Source organism: Triplophysa dalaica, chromosome 4 (assembly GCF_015846415.1).
Source record: "Triplophysa dalaica isolate WHDGS20190420 chromosome 4, ASM1584641v1, whole genome shotgun sequence".
Taxonomy (NCBI): Eukaryota; Metazoa; Chordata; class Actinopteri; order Cypriniformes; family Nemacheilidae; genus Triplophysa; species Triplophysa dalaica.
The window spans coordinates 13,787,554-13,808,952 of record NC_079545.1 but is presented as its reverse complement, the minus strand read 5'-3'; positions in this window follow the sequence as shown (position 1 = coordinate 13,808,952).

The window sequence follows — 21,399 nt, the reverse complement described above, 5'->3', positions numbered from 1 at the left end:
AAAGACCAGAAAGTTTACCAATAGCTGTGATGAAATCTACTTTGTTTACAGCAGATTGGCAGTTTCATAAACCAATGGGAAATGTATTCTTGGTAGTTGTGGATGCTGAAAGAGTACACAGATTATTAGCATTGGGTTACCTTCTACGTGATACAGGAGCTTTACGAGTTGTAGTGACAGTTGGGATTTGAAAACAAATAGTCAAAAGCGGACAATAAGGAATATACAAGATAAATAACAAGAAGAGGATAAATCGAATTGCAAAAAGTTAACACTGAAGTGCAATACTCAAGTGCCTTGTCGGCGTCCTTGCTCAGTGGAGTCGCCCAGGTAGAGTCGATGATCTCTTCGGTCATCACCCGATTAGGCTGGGCCGGGTTCAATAACACTTATATACCCATCGGATCACGCAATTTAATTTATTTGGTTTAACAAACCAAATGACTATTATAAATACTGATTAGCAAGAAAATAGACAACTTATAGACACAAATATTCACCTGTTAAAGGTTCTTTTCTTTTTGCAGGGTACAATTAATAAGATTGCCATGGGAAGTTAAATTGACTGAAGCAACCTGTGCGGTCTCAATTTCAGCAATGTCTTGTAGCATGCTGAGCAGTGAGGCTGTGAATATTCTCTATCATTTGTGTCAATGTCAGCATGACCCAAGGACTGTGCTTGTATGCGAGTAAAAAACTGTATATAAGGCAAGTGTAAATGACAATAGAGGGCAGCATTAACAGTGAATCTGTTTTTCTTCAAAAAACATCAATAACTGCATTTAAAACATATAAAGTGTATTTAGAGATAATGAAAATGTATTTGTCTTAATTAACTAAAATTGTTAGTGGAAAATGCATATTATCCAGAAATGACACTGTACAGCTATCACTTCAAATTCGATTGGCTCATTGCTCTTAACCTTGTCCAGAGAGCTATTTTCCTTTGGTGAGGTTTATAAAATGTGACTAACATGAGCCGGACAAAGTGTGATTCACACACAGGCGCTGTTGATTTATTTTTGAACATATGTCCAGGAAAGTGTACCGCTAACATTGCAAAACACCACAGCAGTATTTTTAATCACGTCTGTTGTCCATAAAATAACAGGAACACATATATAGAGAAAGCATCAGAATCACAATGTAAGAGATTGACAAACATGATTTGCATATGTGACAAGGACTGGTAACCATGTATTTTAGTGATCCTTTTACAGAGCGATTATACGTTGCTTTTAAACAACTCCACTTAATAAACACCCCTTAATAAGAATATTCTTAGAATAAATAAATACTTTTAGATTAAAAAAGTTCACCCAAAAAGTTTTTATGCACAAAAAATTTAAAGCAATATTTTACATTTAGTCAGTTAGCAGATGCTTATATCCAAAGCGACTTACAGGTGGGGTAAGCAATGAAGCGATTGGGACAGCATAATTACAACAAAAGTGCAATAAAAAAAGAAGACTAGTCTCATATAACCTAACACAGTATACAGATATATTTTTATTTTTTTATATAGAGTAGAGAAGAAATAGAAGTCAGAACTGATCAATGAGATGTTGACGGAAGAAATGTGTTTTCAGACGTTTCTGAAAGATAGCTAGAATCTGAAGATCTTGTAGCATTGGGCAGATCATACAACATATGTGGAACCGATCCGGTGAAGGTACATGAGAGAGATTTTTTACCTTTTTGGAATGGCAAACACAAGACGTCGCTCATTTGCAGAGCGTAGGGTTCTGGCGGGTACATATGTCTGCATTAGCGAGTGAAGATAAGGGGGTGCCAAACCAGTGGTGGTCTGGTAGCCAGGAGCAGAGTCTTGAATTTGATGCGAGCAACTATAGGGAGCCAGTGTAGGTTAATGAATAGAGGAGTGACATGTGCTCTCTTCGGTTCATTAAAGATAACTCTTGCCGCGGCATTCTGGACCATCTGTAGAGGTTTGGTTGTACAAGCCGGAAGTCCTTCCAGTAGCGCATTGCAGTAGTCCTGTCTGGACAGGACCGGAGCCTGTACTAGGACTTGCGTAAAATGCTCTGATAGGAAGGGTCTAATTTTCCTAATATTGTAGAGGATGAATCTACAGGACCGGGCGGTGCTGGCAACTTGATCTGTGAAGTTAAGCTGATTATCGATCACCACTCCCAGGTTTCTTGCCTTTCTGGAAGATGTGATGGTTAATGAGCCCAGTTGAATGGAGAGGTTGTGATGAGTCTTTGTGTCGGCATACTATCTATGCAATGCATCTAATGCAGGAGCGCAACAGTGAACGATTTTCAGTGAACAAAAACATTTTTAGTTTCATTTCATTTGATGAGTTTGTTGTGCTTTTTAAAATAGTTATATTATTAGACACTAACCAAACTGGAAGTTCGCTGCAGTTCGGGCATGTGGGTCCAATGAAACAGTCTATATTTAACCCTTGCCTATATGCATGCATCCTAGTTTTTGTTTTATTATGTTACTTATTTATCCGAATAACATTATTTATATTGCTTTTTAGTGTGGAGGACAGAATAGTTTCTGAATTAGATATTTAAAAACAATGGTTTAGTGCTAGAGAAAACAAGCATATTATTGCCACCTTATGCCAACTTTCTTTGACAACTAGCCCCAACTGACTGTTTGATGACCCGCAGGTGAATAAAACATACTGCTCACTCAACACATTTATTTTCATCAGTGCGCAGATAGCTTGGCTTGAGTTCTCCCATAAATCCAATTCTTTTGTAGTTTTACAGTAAAAACCGAGGTCTATCTGGGTCAGATAAATGGGTTCTGTGTAAGAACGGTTGCAGAATTTTTGACTGTAACCTTGCTGAACTCATGGCGATAGCTGGTTCCAGAAATTACGCTATAATAAAAAATAGTTTATAGTTCCCTCGTTCAGTTGGTCAAAACCATGGGCATTTTTCTACACTTGTAGAACAATACAGCTATTGCTAATTTTCATTAAAAAAAAAAAGAGCTTTTTGAAATTAAAAAAGATGGAATTGTATTATTTCCAGAGCCAAGCTTACTGATCTTGAGATGGATGTGCTCATAAAGTCGCTTTGAGTGGCTTCTTCATATTGAGTGTGACTTTAAAAAAAACTTTTTAAATCATTTGAAATCACTGTGATTTATTATTCCCTTTAAAATCAAGCATTCGCAGCATTCTTGGACATCTCCACGTGTATTTATCAATTGCATGTTTTTGACATTATTTTTAAGGATGTCAATGTGACGCAATATGATAAATAATTCCGTTATAAAAGATCAATAATGGTGTTTAGATCAATTATTCTTTTTCATATTCTTGATGCATTTCATAGGAACATTCGTATTAAATATTCACTACATGAAGTTACCTGTCTAGCGATGTGTGTTTATTCGTATATTGGTATAATTGGCAGCACACTAGTTTTTGAAAAGAGCAGTTTTATCCAACAAATGCGTGGAGAATTATATACATTATATACAAAAAAAAACTTTCTCTCAACAGGTAGTGGTCTAGCTTTGTTGAAACCAGTAACTTTGTATTGGCACCTAATGTATTATGGCTCCTGTATGAACTATCGCTTATTGCTCCTAAACTCTTTGTAAGTCGCTTTGGATAAAAGAGTCTGCAAAATGTCTAAATGTAATGTAAATGTACATGTTTTTAAATGACAGCTTTGTCATGCATGTACAACTCTTCTACATTAATGCCCTGGGCTTTAGAACTCATTAAGGTAAAAGAACCATAGCAACCATCAACCGAGAAATGTCTATTCTTGCCCCCACTCCCACAGCATCCTCAATAGCCAGGCAAATAATTAATTCACCACATTAACTTGAGCAAATTAAGATTCTCTGTGTTATGAAAATTATGAAAAATACTGCTGTTAAAAAGGAATCAAAACAAATAAAGTAAAAGAGCTGCTGATGCGAAACATTTTTTTTACTTCTGGCCCCGTTTCGATCTACAGACATTGCAAAATCCATCAACAATATGACTGCTTCTCACTTTGCTATTGTGGAATTTGGTTAGTAAAAACATTGTCAGAACAGTACTGTACTCCTCAAAGTTGCTTTTCCAAATAAAATATATCTCAATTCATTAGCCAACAATTAATAAAAATGTAATTTAGAAGGAAATGTCATAGAAAATCCCTAATGGGAGACAAATACTGCACTAAATCAGTGTTCTCAATTATTGTAAATGGAAAGAATTTTAACACGGCTTGAAAAGTTGCTTAATAATGTAAGATGCCGTTGTTCGCTTTAGTAAGCATCATATACACCATAGCACATTATTCAGAGCAGTGTTTGTAATTTATGTCTATTTTGCCTCTTTATTACTTTCTGTGTTCACATATACTGTAGTTAACTAAACGCAGTTACTGAAATTTCAATTAAGCTTTTCTAACTTTCCTATCTGTCCTTCTGAAACCTCGTAAGTCCAAATTCGTTGATTTTCAGGAAATGGAAAAAACACTGAAAACACAGGATAAAAACATTTTTAAAAAGTACAAAGCGCTCTTTAAAACTTTTTTGTTGGTTTGATATTTGCCATACCCATTAACAAACATAAAGAGTGACTAGTAATAATGATTTATGAAAAGAAAAAGGGAGATAAGTGGTTTCAGAAGACAGAAGCGTTTTATTAGATTGCAATCTTCTCCACATATTTCCATATTTTCCATTTGCCATCTTGGTAAGGTCGCAGGCGGCTATTTTGTAAGGAATGTGTGTACTTGAAGGCAAAAAGTGTTTGGTGGATATTGAAAATAAAACACTCTCTAAAAAATAAAGGTTATTCACGGTGCCATAGAAGAACTTTTTTGTGTAAATGTCTAAACATCTGCAGAAACTTTCTGTTTAATCCCCCAAAAACATTGTGGTAAAATTTGTTTCCAGAATATAAAATGGTAAGAAGAATGTAGGAAAGCAAACAGATCTGGGCACTTTTGACTACCATTATCATTTTTCCAGATATCTTTCTCTGTGTTCATCAGAACAAAGAAATTTACACAGATTTGGAACAACATGAAGGCGAGTAAATGATGACAGAATTTTTATTTTGGGTGACCTGTCCCTTTAAGTACCTTTGTTTTTAAAAGTACACACAGTTTATTTCAACAGCTACCATATTTTCATTCTTTTATGTAAATTGTTTCGACGCGGCGTGACATTTTCTATATGTGACAACAAAACCCAGTCTTATGGGTAAATTTTTCGAAATTGAGATTTTATATAATCTGAAAGCTGCATAAATAAGCTTTATATTGCTGTATGAGTTAAAATAGGACAATATCTGGCTGAGATACAAGTGTTTAAAACCCAGAAATCTGAGAGTGCAACTAAATATTGAGAAAATTGCCTTTGAAATTGTGAATCAGAGGCACTCTTGCAGGCCATCCACTCACAATTTTTTTAAATATTTAATGTAGGAAATTTACAAAATATCTTCATGGAACATGATCTTTACTTCATATCTTAATGATTTTTGGCACAAAAGAAAAAACTTGAATTTTAACCCATCCAATGTATTTTTGTCTTTTACTAAAAAAATCCTGTTCTACTTAAGACTGGTTTTGTGACCCAGGGTCATATGGAACTGCAAAAAGTGTTATTTTTGTCCTCCATTAACGGGCTTGTCAACAGCTTTTGGTGTTGATCTGGCCTTGCGTCTTTTATCCACATTTTGATACCAGATTTGCCGGGTAAACCTGTTAACTGTGTAACATAATTCCTAAATGTGTTGGACATTTTTGATAACTCATGACACAAGGTGTTAACTTTGTCACCCTTGGAAAGCATTTCAGATGGTGCTTACACTGCTAAGTACTGTGATTTCTGTCTTCGCTTCATACTTTGGAGTTTAAACAGGAACCCCACAGTCCACAATCAACGTACATAAAGCAAAAGAGTGAACAGGTCTGTGTGCGCTTGTGTGTGATCACCACTGTCAGTCTGTCTGCAGATCTCTCTGTATCACAAAGAGGGATAAGACTCTATAGGGGTCTCTTATTGTTAGTCTTGTTTTCAGTGTGTATCCCCTCTTGTGCCGTGTCTGGTCTTTTTAGAGTATAGCGTTAATGTTTGGTGATTTTGATTCTTGTTTTCGTAATCTATGTTTTGGATTCTTGTTTCCTGCCTTGAAAAATGAAGCCATACAGAATATGATTTGGTCAGGCCCGACACTACAAGCAAACATTCACTTAGCTATTGGAGAACGCTGAGTTATGAGTGATCATAGGTAATTGAAAAGACGTGAAAAGCAACTATTTTATAAATGAACAACAGAAATCAACAGGGGCTTTCAAATGATGGAATCGATTGCTTATCAAATCTCAAGACACAGGGAGATCAAGTACTGTATATTTATACTTACATTTCCCAAATGCTAATCAAGATGAAATCAATCATAATTAATCGAAGGTTAGAAAAGTGACACAGCTTGTATTGATTTAATAAAATCAGTCAGAGGCAATACTGTCTCTGTGGAGTAGATGCATCATTATGTGCTTTCTGTAAAAACGAATTTGTGTTTAATCGCCAACAGCTTTTTATAGTGAGGAATGAATCAGTGTGACTTTTTCCACACTGATTAAACATGACATTTTAGAAAATCTGTGTACAGTACAAGTCAAAGGATGCTCAACATCTCTTAGAAAGCGTGCTGCGCTGGAAGAAAGAAACCATTTTCTGCGTCTGCTGTCTTTATAATATTTTATAGAACACCAGATGTTCTGATGTCGATGACACACTTCTCCAAATAACGCATTAGAGAAATAACATTTTGGTTGGGGTTTCTTTTCAATAATTCATGTTACTCTTTCATTTCGAGCGTCGATCCATAGCACTTGCGGAAAAGCTTGACTGAAGTACGGGTATCTCTCAGCGCCTTTCTCATTCTATGATTAGTCTGGCACAAGGACTGCGATATCTGTTCCTCAAAATATAAATTTGTTTGCCGAGTTCATCTGCTCCTTTCTTCAGACGGATATCGGCACATACGGACATGTTTCACCATGAAGATAGTCTCGATTGACACGACCAACCATTTATTCTGTTATAGCTTCATTTAGCATATAATAAATCTTAACACTAATTTATCGATGGGACCTTAAGTGCATTCTATATCATGTCAGACTAGCGGAAACTATAAACACCACATTGGAACCCTTGTAGAACCCATTAACCCTTGTATGTTTGTGGGTCTAGTGGGGATACAGGACCATAAAAATTAATGCAAAAAATGTTACAGAGGTTTTATTTTATCGCCATTTAAGGCAATATAGACAGCATATAGGGTACTGTTGTCATTGCACTTGTTAAATCACATAACTTAACTAACATTTGATTATATCCAGATGTTTAAGGTTGACAAAATAATTAAATGCATATAGATTTTCAGTATTTAGTCAACATTAAAAACGGGTCACAAACACCACACAACGATTAATAGGGGTCGTATAGCATTTATATTCAAATAATAAGCAAAAACAGGACTGCTTTCACTTCCTTAATTGTACAAAATGCTTAAGATTACTGTCTGCAGTGTTGCCTAGAAGACTTCAGTGAGACGCCACACTAAGTCTAAGAGTACCCATGGAAATGAAATCGGAAATACTAATTATAATGGTATGAGAGCTTTGTCTTTAATATCTAAATGACATATTTCATAGAGCATCGCGTGCTTTAGTAATATGACTGTGCAAGGAAAAGCTCCTCTCACATATTTCGACAGGGTATAGCTTTTTAAAACCTGGGAAACCAATCCTTGCTATGATTTCAGACCTAAGTTTTAAATGCTACGACTGCAGGTTATTAAAAAAACTGCCTTTCCATAGTCATTTACTTATTCCAAGTAGGCTAAATTGGAGTCGTTTCTAATAAATGCGTTTTCAGCAAGCAAACAATCGAAATGTATTGCCTATACTTTAAATTTAATATTAAAATGCATCATGTGGAGCAGCTTTTTTGTTAAATATGAAAAACACCGTTATCATGCTGTTGCAAGCCAAGAGCCCGTTCACTATGAAGCTTTTTCCCAGAGAACGGAAAACTAAACCCATGCTAGATCAAAACAAATGCCGTTTCACGAGCTCACAATGCAGATAATAATAATTGCGGTAGTATACAAGCTATACTCATTTGGCGTGTGGTCCGGGGAGCGGGCTCCGCGATCAAACCGAGAAGCGCACCCGGGTCCTGAGAGGGACAGCGCGGTGGTGGAGAGATGTTGAAACCCGTACAGATAACACAGACGGCTGCCTGATGATGGGATTGCTCGTTTGAGCTGATAGGGTGGATCAGCCGGGCTTGACTATATGATCTGGCTCCTCCCGAACTTTCTTAATTAAAGAAAATAGGATCAACGTGACTCGAAGAAATTGTAGATGTTGTGCGTTTTGTACGTGTTTATGCTGACGGAGCGAAGAATGACAAACAAGTAGCCTCCTTTATTTATGTATGTAAATTGTGACAGTAAAACAGGTAATTTACCTAAAACATGCGCAATTACAACTTTAAATTTAGCGGCCAGGTGTGTTTTACACTAGACTACCACAACGGCATCACTTCATTTCCCGTTCCCTACTTCAAATGCGCCCCCAACAGAATATGAGAAATACTCAATTCAATGCTCAATGAAATCTATGACGATATACGATATCAACTTACCAGCAAACGTGGACGTTGTGCTTTCCTCCCCTGCGTCCTGATGGAGAATCGACGCCGTTAAGATACTTTTTAAAAGCTTTCGACAATGCAATGAATGCACATGACGTATCTGTTGCTCGGTTCATAAAACAGCTAGTTGGAATGATGAAGCGAGGACGCGCGGGGTTATTGGCATCTCCAAACGATCCGCTCTGTGTCCCTATGAGTCAACAAGTAACGAGCGCACGATAGTCTTTTCAATCAGCCCCTGCGCACTTGGTCTGTCATCCACGACACGCATGCTACTCCCACTGTCTCATAACACTGTGAGGTAAAGCAATGTGAGCTCTGTGCGCACAAGCACATTCTCTTCTGCCTTTTCATTTAGTCGGTTTGGAAGCTATACATCTGCTGGATAAACAATAGACACTCTGATGGTTTTCATTATAAATAACATTATGAACCATTGGCTGCTTAGCATTAAAATCAATACGAATTCCCTTCATGCAGTGTGATTTGGGCCTTGTTCCAGTGAGATTTAACGTGTTTCTCTGCTTTATACCCGCCAGATAATATCCAACAGACACCCATGAGACCACTGCATACGTTTAAAACCAATACAATTCTCTTTATAACCATTCGATCCATTAGCTGTCTATTGTTTTTTTCTTTCCAGCACATCTGTAGCTGTATAGTCTTCACAAATATATTGTACCACGTATAACACTTAATTTGAATATACGTTTTAAACGATTTTACAAATAAAGTACACATTAAAGAAAAGTTTTACAAGCAAAAAAGTTCCTTTAAATACAAAATCTTTTTAGAAATGATGTACAGCTGCAATAAATGTATTAGTTTACACATAACCTACTCCATGGTTATTTTGTGATGGTTGTCATGGTGAGATGGCATAACCAGCTACCCTGGTGCCTGGTCAGGTGCATGCACACACAACAAGCTTTGTCAATCTTATGGGTGGAATGTACTGTATTCATGTAAAAAAAATGTGCTCTATACAACTGCTTTCAAGCTTTACATTTTATGCATACAACAATCCTTTAATTCTGTGTTTACAGTGTTACCAGCATTCTAAATACTTTTGTATTGAATGTTATGCATTTTCATTTATGAATTTTATCCAAATTATCCTGTACATTTATACTTAGGTATGAGCAATACCCTTTGATCAATTTCACAACCTTGAATTTTTAACGCAATGCTCTTACCACTGAGCTACAGGAAAGCTGTTGCATTAGTTTATAGTGGATGTATGCATGTGTGCTCCCTAGGAATCAAAAACCCTGAGCCTTTGTATTGCTAAAACAATGCTTGACAAATTGCGTTACAGAAACACCATAGAAGCTGTTCACAGTGTTCCGAATGTACAGTACATATTTTCATTCATCACTGGAGAAAGAGTGTCCATGAATTGAATAAGCCCTCCAATACCTCTCCTTTTTAAATGTCATTTTTAAATGAAAACTTGGTAATTGTTGTGAACTCAAATACAACATACGTTTGGCAGAATTCTATGATCATTGTAGCAACAAATAATAATTTCAGCACATGCCCTACAGTAGTGTAGTTACCTTTCTGGCTCTTTGTGATAGACACTAACAATGAACTAATTCATCTTGAATGCTTCCAACTACTTTCCACAGGAAAAATGCAGAATTGTTGTTCATACAAGATCTAAAATATAGCTACTGTCCACCACTAGAATACATATAACACACATTGTCTGTTTCTTTATCAATGAATAAACAGCCACGGGAAAAACGAATAGACCATTTCAAAGACCATTTAATTTTTTTCTGAATTTACTATTTATATGTAAAATGATTGTGTTCAATTCTGTGAACTACTAATAAGATATCTCCCGAATTTCAAACAAAAATATTGTTTCTATTTGTATTTATTTGCAGTAAATGAAAATTGGAGAAACAGGTAAAAATAACAGAAATGATGCTCTGTATTTTTTCAGACCTCAAATACTGCGAGGTGTGCTATGATTGGCCAGTTAACCAGTGCATAGTGATTGGTTGAATACTGCAAGCATGTGACGGAAATGTAACGCCTCTTACCATATTTTGAACATCAGGTTCCATAGCAATTGTGCTGATAGCTACGCCCACCTTACTTGCATATACATTTGGGTGGTCTTAGTGAAATCATACCAAGAACTGACGTACATTTGTGGGGGTGTGGTCACACGAGGCATTCCAGACAGGTCTGGGAGACCATTCTCTTTTTGATAGAATCCATCTTTTGTTCTGAGAATTTAATTTTTGCAATTTCACGTTTCTTATACATGCAGGGTCAACTAATAACACACCAAAGACACGTATTCGACTACATCAACTCTTTAAGCAATACAAAAGCAAAATTTGTACACGTATTTAGAAAAAGTTGCTGTTGGATGAATTTATGTCTATTCTGAAGTTTGATTTATGAAATAAATAGATGTGTGCTGGAATGATATCTTAATTTTTTCAGTGGATGTACATTTCAATGATAGTTTTGAGGCTGTGTATGCGTCAGCTTGTGGGGATCAGATCAGATGAATCCAATTGTAAGATAATTCCAAAAAGAGCACTTTTAAAACATCAATTGAAAAGACCATGAAATATTTGATGAATAAAGCAAAAAAGATATGAATTAAAAATAAACTTTAAATGAAAAGAACACACTTCATGTTGGCATTAGAGCTGCACTAGATAAATGCATTTCAATGTCCTTGACAAACGGCTATGCGTCTTGCATCACTTGCTGTTCAAGACAAAGCCACCACACTCAGCGTGCAAAAAGGTTCTCATGTCGCCTGAGTCAATAGAACACTTTTAAAAGCGTTGCTTTTAAATATTTCTTTTATACACCACAAGCCACTCCAGAGATAAACACAGCTATCAGGCGAACTACTTCAATTAGTCAAACCTGACACAAAGTTTGATTTCTATTCTCTTTTGATCACAGAATTACAGCACCAGTTTAAATGTATGGTGGTTTTGATGGATAAATGAGAAGTCCATTTTTCATACTCTTGTTGATTTTATAAACAGAATTTTCACACTTCTGTGATTATTTACTCTACTTGAATGGTGTGAAACACAAAAATGTAAAGTCATTATTCACCTGCACAGAAAAAGCATGCGCTGACTTCTATGGATGTTACAATATTATCAATATCATGTTATACCCATAGCAAATAATATCTCAATATATCTCAAATAAAGTCTCAATATTATGGTTGCATGACTGTATGAAACGAAAGGGTCTTCTAGGCTTAACAAAGAGAATGTTAGAAAAAATAATAGATGTTATTTGGCACGGTCCATCTGGTGCAATTCTTTTATATAAAAGTGATTTTTAGGTCATTTAACCTATCTCATACAATAACTTATACCTCTAAGCAACAAATATGATTAGAGGATAAAGAAAAGAGAATGCTTATGGCACATTTCAAAGTCCTCATTTGTCTTTTTAAATATTGCAATAAATATGGAACCGTGGACTTTATATGACTTTATTTTACTGTAAGATTTTGATATTGTTACATCCCTACCGTCTTCTCATAATCTAGTGGCAGGGTTGCGAATTGCAACCAACCACTCATTCCACCCGTTCGATGTATGTTGATTGAAATAGCTCATTTTAACGTAACAAAAACATAACACTTGATTGTGTAAGCTCTTTATACACCTCTGAAGACATAGTTCTGTATATCACTACTCATCACTAACATGTGTGTTTGATGTTGTCTGCGAGGTCAAAAATTAACAACCGACAATTAAAACCTATGGATGGGTGTCTGCTTTACCTTTACTATACCTTTAGGATGCCTAAACATTTGCGCTGCATACTGAAATATTATAAAAATCATGTAACATTATGAGTGAAAAGATGGTGCAGTTTGACATTTAGGCTATATATAGATTTGGCTTTGGAAAGGTCTACTGTAAGCTTCCATACGTTTTATTATATTTTAGAACTTTGTGTAGTTTTTTGTGTGTTGTTTATCAAATGTGCAACACTGCTTCCGTACCTCTCTCTGGCTTCTGGTTATGATATACAATAATTGTTTAGTAAAGATAGTGAAGATCCCTCAATTGCTTATAAATAAAGGATAAAGATTATAGGTTCTCAAGTCGAATGGACTACTCACGTTATGGTGGTTTTTATATTTTGTGTGTTTGTAAAACTATTCACTTTTATTATACAGAAAATAGCTTTTTCAACATTCTTGCATTGAGTGATATGCTTTTATGCCGTTAAGGTCTGTTTGGCTTTAGTTTGTTTGTGTTGTTTTTTGTTTCCTCTACAGAGGGATTCTGGACAAATCATCTTGGCAGAAAATAAGCAGCTGCTATATATTCTGTAAAGCTGGATAAAATAAAGAAGCTACGCCGAAGCTTTTTTTATAAATCAATAATCTGGACAGCTTTTGGATGCTGAATTTTTTCTAGTTGTTGTATTCAGTTCTTCTAGATCTTGTTTCTGATGTATTTCAGTTGGTGTCTATATCTATCTAAGAACATCTACCTATTATCCATTATAATCTTCTATGTTATAATTGATTGGAATTACAAACATGCTACTCGGATACATTCATTTAGACTTCAGTTTACTTGATAGGTTGTTAACTGTCTCAGTCTTGCTTTTTAAATAAAACTCTCTGTCATCTACAGACATCAAAGTTAGCAAGATGACGAAAAGAGAGTAGTCTAACAGTACAATATTTGCAACAGAGTTGGAACTGATCTGATATGATATGTGTACTTCTAATTGGGAGCTCCACATCAGTTAGACATGCTGTAATTGTCAGTATGTGAGTCCTGTTTATCAGAATGAACATAAGTCCTTGCCTTAATGTGTTTTTCTAATGAACCTTCTGAAGTCACAACAGAGAATATTTAACATAATGTAAAGACGTCTTAAAATGACAAAGTGAAGTATATACAGCCGTGGTAATAAATAAGAGACCAAGTGTTTATTTAATCAGCATTTCTAGATGCATTGTGGTCATTCCAGTCCAGTTGGTGTTTAAATTATAACAAAAAAACGAGCCTCAGGAGTGACAAAGTTATCCAAAAGCAATGTGAAAGACTGACAGCATGAAACGACATGAAAACTTTGATCAACCATTTATGTAATGTGATAACCTCAAATTTTTACTTTTCCATATGTACAAATATTACTGTTGTACTGCTCAAGTGAATGTGAACTTGTTTTCTTTGCTGTATTTGAGGTCTGAAAAAAAGTGTCCCCTCCTGGGAGGCAAAACACTCTTACTCTTAAAAAAAGACTGCTTACAATATCAGCAAACGCAATAGACTGTACGTCAGGGGTGTCCGAAGTCAGTCCTGGAGGGCCTGTGTCCTGCAAAGTTTAGTTTCAAACCTAATCTCACTAAGTAGAGTAGAAACTTCCAAACAGGTGTGTTGAGCCAAATTGGAGCTAAAATCTGCAGGACTTATTTTATGTTTATCTATTTCTGCAGTTAATTTTTTTGCAAAATAAATGTCAAAAGAAGCAATATTTTTGTTTGAGATGTATGAGAAATATTGGCAGTAGTTCACAGAATAAAACAAAAATAGAAAATTCAGAAAAACTGTTTTTGAAATTTTAAATAGCCTCTTACTATATTACCAGTTGTTCACAAAACAAAAATTCTCTCTTATCATGTGTTGCCAAACAAAGCATCACTGACCTCCGGTGAACATTTGTGTATGCATTTTTTTAGTGTGTACTTCACTTTTCATGAGTGGCAAAGCTAGATAAAAAAAACAAAACATTTCCACTCTGAGAACAGGATCAATTGTGTAAATTCAGTAATTTTTGTCTTGTGGAATATATGTAAATATTGGTTCCAACATCTTACAGTTTATCAGGTCAGTACTAAATAAACAATAAAAAATTGTGTGTTTTTAAGGAGGTTTGGTTGTACACACAGATTCTCAATGAAAATAAAAGTGGAGAAACAGTCCATTTTCTGTACTACATAAAAAGCGAATATATTGCTTTCTTCAATCTGGCAATCTCACAATCACTAACACGCTTCACTAAAAGATATTCAGCAGACTGAAAATGGATTTTAAGTGATTGAAAACGGAGGAATCAAGATTACTGAACGGGGGTCTGATTGCAACATCGGCATTTGTTAACAATAATACACATCAAACTGTCAATTAGTAGGCCTATGGCTCAGACTCTGAATCGGAAAGTCAGTCAGAACTAGATATCGTCTGTAAGCAGGTGAGTTGTTTTTTCTGAATGACAATTCTCTTGCATAAGTCACGCTATAAATAGCACTTTTAATCTTGTATAGGTCAGTGCACTTCAAGAACTACTATCAATATTTCATTGCGTAAATTAACAAGAGGCTAGAGCCATTGAGAGAGAGAGTCTGCCAAAGGAAGTCCATAACGCTGGAGCGTCATGTGATTCATGGAGCCTTCAGATAGTTCCAGGAAGTTATGTTTTCTCTTTAAATGCTTTATTCCTTTCATTGTTTTACTCATTAACTGGCTTACGTCTTTAAATTGGTTAGAAGTTTACCTCAGTTGGTCTGTTTAGTTGCAGCTCCATGCATAACTAATTTCCAGGAACTATTGAAAGGCTCCATGAACCGCCATTGCTGTGAAAAAAACTGTTCCATTAGATTCAATGGAGTTGACAAGACTCTCTCTCTCAAGAGCTCTGGCTGGGCTATATTAGGTTGACCCGTTTGCAGGGATGGACAGATTAGCAGTGCTATGGTAGCATTGCAATGCTTATGCTGCCTTCTCTCGGAAATTGTAAAGGGTATGGACGTGTCGACTATACCACATGAACTACACGTGAGCACTCCGGAGCTTGCTCTCCTGGGTGGCAAAACATTCAGCAAGGCTGTGTCCAAAAAAACGCACTTGCGGTCTTGGCCACTTGAGAGTTTGCGACAGGAAGGAAGAGTGCAAGTGTGTCCAATGTCTTAAAAATCCCAAAATGCAATGTGCTTAAGGTACACTAAACCCACACTAGCTTGAATACCGCTTCGGAGTGGTATTAAGGCTACGCCTATCCCATCATGCATCATGTTCTGGATACGAATCATGAGACTTTTTGCTCGGGTCTCACGAGTTGTTGCAGAAAGCTTTCCATTTGTATGTTATACTAGCAGCCTAGTTTTCAAGGTTTTATCTTTATTTATTCTATGTTTGGCTAACATGTGTTTTTCTTTTGTTCTTGTTTTTTTATACAATACAAGTAAAGTGCTATAAAAATCAATCTGACTTGACTATATAAATACATATTACATTTCATTTCGTAGTAAAACGTAGTGTTGTGGCGAACCACAAGTACTGAAGAGACATTCACCAAGGTACTGTACCTTTAAGAGAGGGTGGGGTTTGAGAAGTGTTGTTTTTCCGGTTTCTGTGGTGCGTGTGTTTTTGTTGTGTTCTCACTTGCTGTTCAGAGTGGATTTAATAAAGTGGAGCGTAAAGCTGTCTCGACGCATCTTCGTCTCTTGTCTCCTTATTTATTACTCCACAATTGGTGACCCCGACGCGAGTAGGATACGGCTTAATCATGTCACACCACGACGGTACTGAAAATGCTGCTGCTAGCGGCGCGGCTAATGTCGGTGCTACCTGCGCCACCACCATCAAATTACCGGACTTTTGGCAGCACAACCCACGGCCGTGGTTTTAGCACATCGAGGCCCAGTTCAAGCTGAGAGGAATAACGCAGGACGTTACGAAACATTTCCACGTAGTCACGGCCTTGGATGCCTTGACGACGGCCAGGGCTATGGCGCTGTTAGAGGCTCCTCCGGTTGACGGCAAATACAACGCACTCAAAACGTTCTTGTTAAAACTTTTTGAACTGTCGGAGCTGGAGAAAACAGACCGCCTACTGTCTCTGAACGGCCTTGGCGACGGCAAGCCGTCCGAGTTAATGGAGCGGATGTTAGCTATTCTGGGCGAGGCGGATCCCACGTTCCTTTTCGCGCATGTTTTTCTGCGGCTAGTTCAACCCTCCCTTCCTCCAGAGACTACTGGGCGCTGCCTGTGGCAGCGGACAGGATTTTCCTCGCCAACCGACAGCAGTTTGTCCATACACTGTTGCCTCCCCCGGACATGTCTGCCCCGCTTGGCTCCCCAACAGACGACCTGGACACTGCAGCTGCCGTGACGGCCTGCCGACAGCGTGAGGACGGGTGGTGTTATTACCATTCCAGGTTTGGGGCTAAGGCCAAGCAGTGTCGCCAGCCTTGCAGTTTTAGGGCCCTGGGAAAAGCCAGGGCCGGCGCTCATTAACAGCTATGGGTGCTGGCTATGACTGCAAGCTGTTGTTTATCACCGACACCTTGTCCGGCCGTCGGCTGCTGGTTGATTTTGGGGCTCAACCCAGCATCCTGCCCGCGACTTCTGTTGACCCTATGGCTTGCGGGCTTGGCCCCCCGATGGACGCCGCCAACGGCACTCCCATTCGTACCTATGGCACGAGGTATGTGAAAGTGTGTTTCGGCGTTTCGGCTGGGATTTTGTAATGGCCGCTGTATCTACGTCGCTCCTGGGGGCGGATTTCCTCTGCGCTTACAGACTGCTGGTGGATGTTACGAACTGCCGCCTTATCGAAGCCCGGTCTTTTGCTTCGTACCCCTGCACGCTTGGAGGGGCGGGGGCACTTTGTCTGTCGAGCTCGCTTGACTTGTATCAATGCCTGCTTGCTGAGTTCCCTGACATCACCACGCCCACGTTTTCATCGGCGGTGGCTAAGAATGGCGTGGAGCACTACGTCACCACGGTTGGCCCCCCAGTCTATGCACGAGCCCGGCGCCTCGACTCTAGCAAGCTCGTGATCGCCAGGGAGGAGTTCGCTACTATGGAGCACCTTGGCATCGTGCGCCGTTCTAATAGCCCGTGGGCCTCCCCCCTACACATGGTTACCAAGGCTGATGCCGGCTGGCGTCCCTGTGGTGATTTCCGTCGTCTGAACAACGCCACCACCCCCGACCGGTACCCAGTGCCGCACATACAGGATTTCTCTGCCCACCTGGCAGCCACCGTCTTTTCAAAGGTGGACCTAGTGCGCGGTTACCACCAGGTGCCTGTCCACGCACGGGATGTCCCCAAGACCGTAGTCATCACACCCTTTGGCCTTTTCAAATTTCTGCGGATGCCTTTCGGCCTCCAGGGTGCAGCGCAGACGTTTCAGCGCCTTATGGACTCTGTGCTGAGGGACATGCCATTCCTTTTTGTTAACTTGGACAACATTCTCGTGGCCAGCGCAGACGCCCACCTGACGCATCTCAGGCAGCTATTCGCCCGGCTCAATGAGCATGGTCTCATTCTCAACCCGGCTAAGTGTGAGTTTGGCTGTTCGTCCATTACTTTCCTCGGCCACCACGTCACCCCACAAGGGGCCGTTCCCCTCCTTACTAAGGTGGACACCATGGCCAGTTTCCCACGCCCACGGACTGTGAAGTCCTTGCAGGAGTTTCTGGGTATGGTGAACTTCTACAACCGTTTCCTTCCCCATGCGGCCCAACTCATGCGACCCTTATACGGCGCCTTGAGGGGTGGGAGGCCGGCGGGCATGTTGGATTGGTCCCCTGAGATGACTGATGCCTTTGATGCTGCCAAAACCGCACTGGCCAACGCTACTCTGCTGGCACACCCGTCTCCGACCGACTCCATTGCTCTTACTTCGGATGCTTCTAATTACGCAGTGGTGACTGTGTCTGAACAGTGGGTGGGTGGCGCCTGGCAGCCGCTGGCCTTTTTCAGCAGGAAGCTTCGTGGCAACGAGAGGAAATACAGCGCCTTTGACAGGGAGCTCCTGGGTCTTCTCCTCACCACCCGTCATTTCCGTTTCTTGTTGGAGGGCCGGCGTTTCACGGCTTTCGTTGACCACAAACCACTCACGTTTGCAATGGCGAAGTCTTCAGAGCCATGGTCTGGTCGACAGCAGCGTCAGCTCTCTGCCATCTCCGAGTTCACTACTGACATTCAGCACGTGGCCGGTAAAGACAATTTTGTCGCCAACTGCCTTTCCCGGGCTGTTGTTGGGTCCGTCCACTTAGGCCTCGACTATGCTGCTATGGCTGGGGACCAGGCCGCGGATGCTGAGCTGCAAGCCTACAGGACAGCCCCTACGGTGCTGATCATGGAGGATGTGGTTTTTGACACGGCCAACACTGCACTCCTCTGCGATGTCTCCACTGGCCAACCGCGCCCAATGGTACCTGCTGACTGGAGGCGTAGAGTTTTTGATGCTATCCACGGCCTTTCCCACCCAGGGGTGAAGGCCTCTACCAAGCTGGTGGGGGCGAAGTTCGTCTGGCCAGGCCTGCGGAGGGACGTCAGGGCCTGGACTGCTGCCTGTGTGGAGTTCCAATGTGCAAAGGTGACCCGTCATACTAAGGCTCCTCTGGCAATCTTCAAAGTACCAGAGCGACGTTTTGATCATGTGAATGTTGACCTGGTGGGCCCACTTCCTCCCTCCCGTGGTTACACCTACCTCCTCACCATGGTGGACAGGACCACCAGGTGGCCAGAAGTGGTTCCCCTGTCCTCCACTACATGAGCGGAGGTTGCCCGGGCGTTCATTATGGCTTGGGTGGCCCGGTTTGGTACACCGTCCGACCTCTCCTCGGACCGAGGTCCGCAGTTCACCTCTGAGCTGTGGACTGCGGTCGATGAGGTCCTGGGGGTTAAGGTCCACCGTGCCATAGCCTATAACCCACAGAGCAATGGACTTTGCGAAAGGTTTCATCATGATATGAAGGCCGCGCCAAGGGCCAGACTTACGAGCTGCGACTGGGCTGACCCCCTCCCATGGGTCATGCTTGGCCTTCGGTCCGCCCCTAAAGAAGATCTTCAGGCCTCATCGGCTGAGCTGGTGTACGGCCAGCCTTTGCGCGTTCCGGGGGAGTTTCTTCCAGATGCCACGGCCCAGTGGTCGGTGGAGTCTCATCGTGCTGTGTCCCGGGACATTGCTGATGCTTTTGTTCCCATTCCCACATCTCACCATGGCCTTCCCCAGTCCTACGTGCCTAAGGATTTACCGTCGGCCAAGTATGTTTTCATCCGGCACGATGGTAATCGTACCCCGCTGCAGCCCCCTACGATGGACCCTTCCGCGTCCTGGTGGGGTGTCTAAGAACTTCATTGTGCATATTGTGGTCATGTGGATATTGGTGAACCACTTCAACTGGCCATACTCCACGACGAGGGCGCCCCCCTGCGGCAGCCTCAGCCCCTACCCTGCCCCTGGCCTTTGGTCCTTCTCCTGTTAAACGAAGCCGTTATGGCCGCCTGATCCGCCCCCTGTACGTTGACTTTCCTTTCACTGTTAAATCGGTTGTTTTTTGCAATAGTGACTCCTATGTTTAATTACTGGTAAATTCTGGGGGGGCCTGTGTGGCGAACCACAAGTACTGAAGAGACATTCACCAAGGTACTGTACCTTTAAGAAATGGAGGGGTTTGAGAAGTGTTGTTTTTCTGGTTTCTGTGGCGCGTGTGTTTTTGTTGTGTTCTCACTTGCTGTTCAGAAGGGATTTATTAAAGTGGAGCGTAAAGCTGTCTCGACGCATCTTCGTCTCTTGTCTCCTTATTTATTACTCCACAGTGTTACATATTTCATTGGTGAAAACTCCAGAGTTATGTATTTTGTAAAATTGATTTTTATGTCATAATTAGAAACCCCAAATTAATTAACGTTGTATGTTTGCACTTGCTAAGTGTCCCATCGGGTTAGAAATAGTAAATGAAATACGTCATGAAAGTAATCAATGGCAAAGACCTCAAGCGGGACAATGGATTTAATATATCACGTTGTATCCATAACTACGAGGATAAGTAGTTTAATCTAATCTGGTGTGCCGAAAACTAACGTTACTGGCTAATTACATACTAATTTAAGAATGATATTAAACATGATTTAAATTAGCTAAATCCACAGGAACATTAAAAACCCAGAGTTATTAAAGTAACAAGATTATAACTGTTGTACAGTAAGGTTTCTCAGCTTTCCTCATGGATCTGCAGAATGCCTTCACCTGAGCCCTGATCTTTATTAGAAACTAAGAGGGGAAGAAAGTTAAAAAATAAGACATAGTTACGTATATTATATTGCATTTCTGTAAATAGATTCTCCAAAAAATTACACACTGGGCCTTTAAAATTGTGGGAAATGTATTTCTTTAACATTACCATGAACATGAAGACACATTTTAGCTCACGTTTTTGTTGTTGTTGCAAGCTGTATACGCACCTGCCAGACCATCTACAAATATTAGTTCTGTATTACAGTACTCATGAGGTTACATGTGAGTTTGATTTTCTGCAAGTCAAAAATTGGCCACCGACAATAAAAACCTATGGATGGGTGTCTGCTTTACCTTTGCTTGACCTTTAGGATGCCGTCACATTTGCGCTGCATACTGAAATATTATAAAAATCATGTAACATTATGAGTGAAAAAATTGTGCAGTTTGACATTTAGTCTACAATCGGTGTTACAAATTTTATTATATTTTAGAAGTTTGTGTAGATTTTTGTGTGTTGTTTATCAAATGTACCACACTGCTTCTGTAGCTGTGGCTAGCTAGAACATCTACCTATTATACACCTCGGGAATATTCATTTAGACTTCAGTCCCAACATAGAAGATTTACCATAATGTAAAGACGTATTAAAATGACAAACACAAAGTGAAGTATATACAGTCGCAGAAATAAATAAGAGACCAAGTGTTCATTTAATCAGCA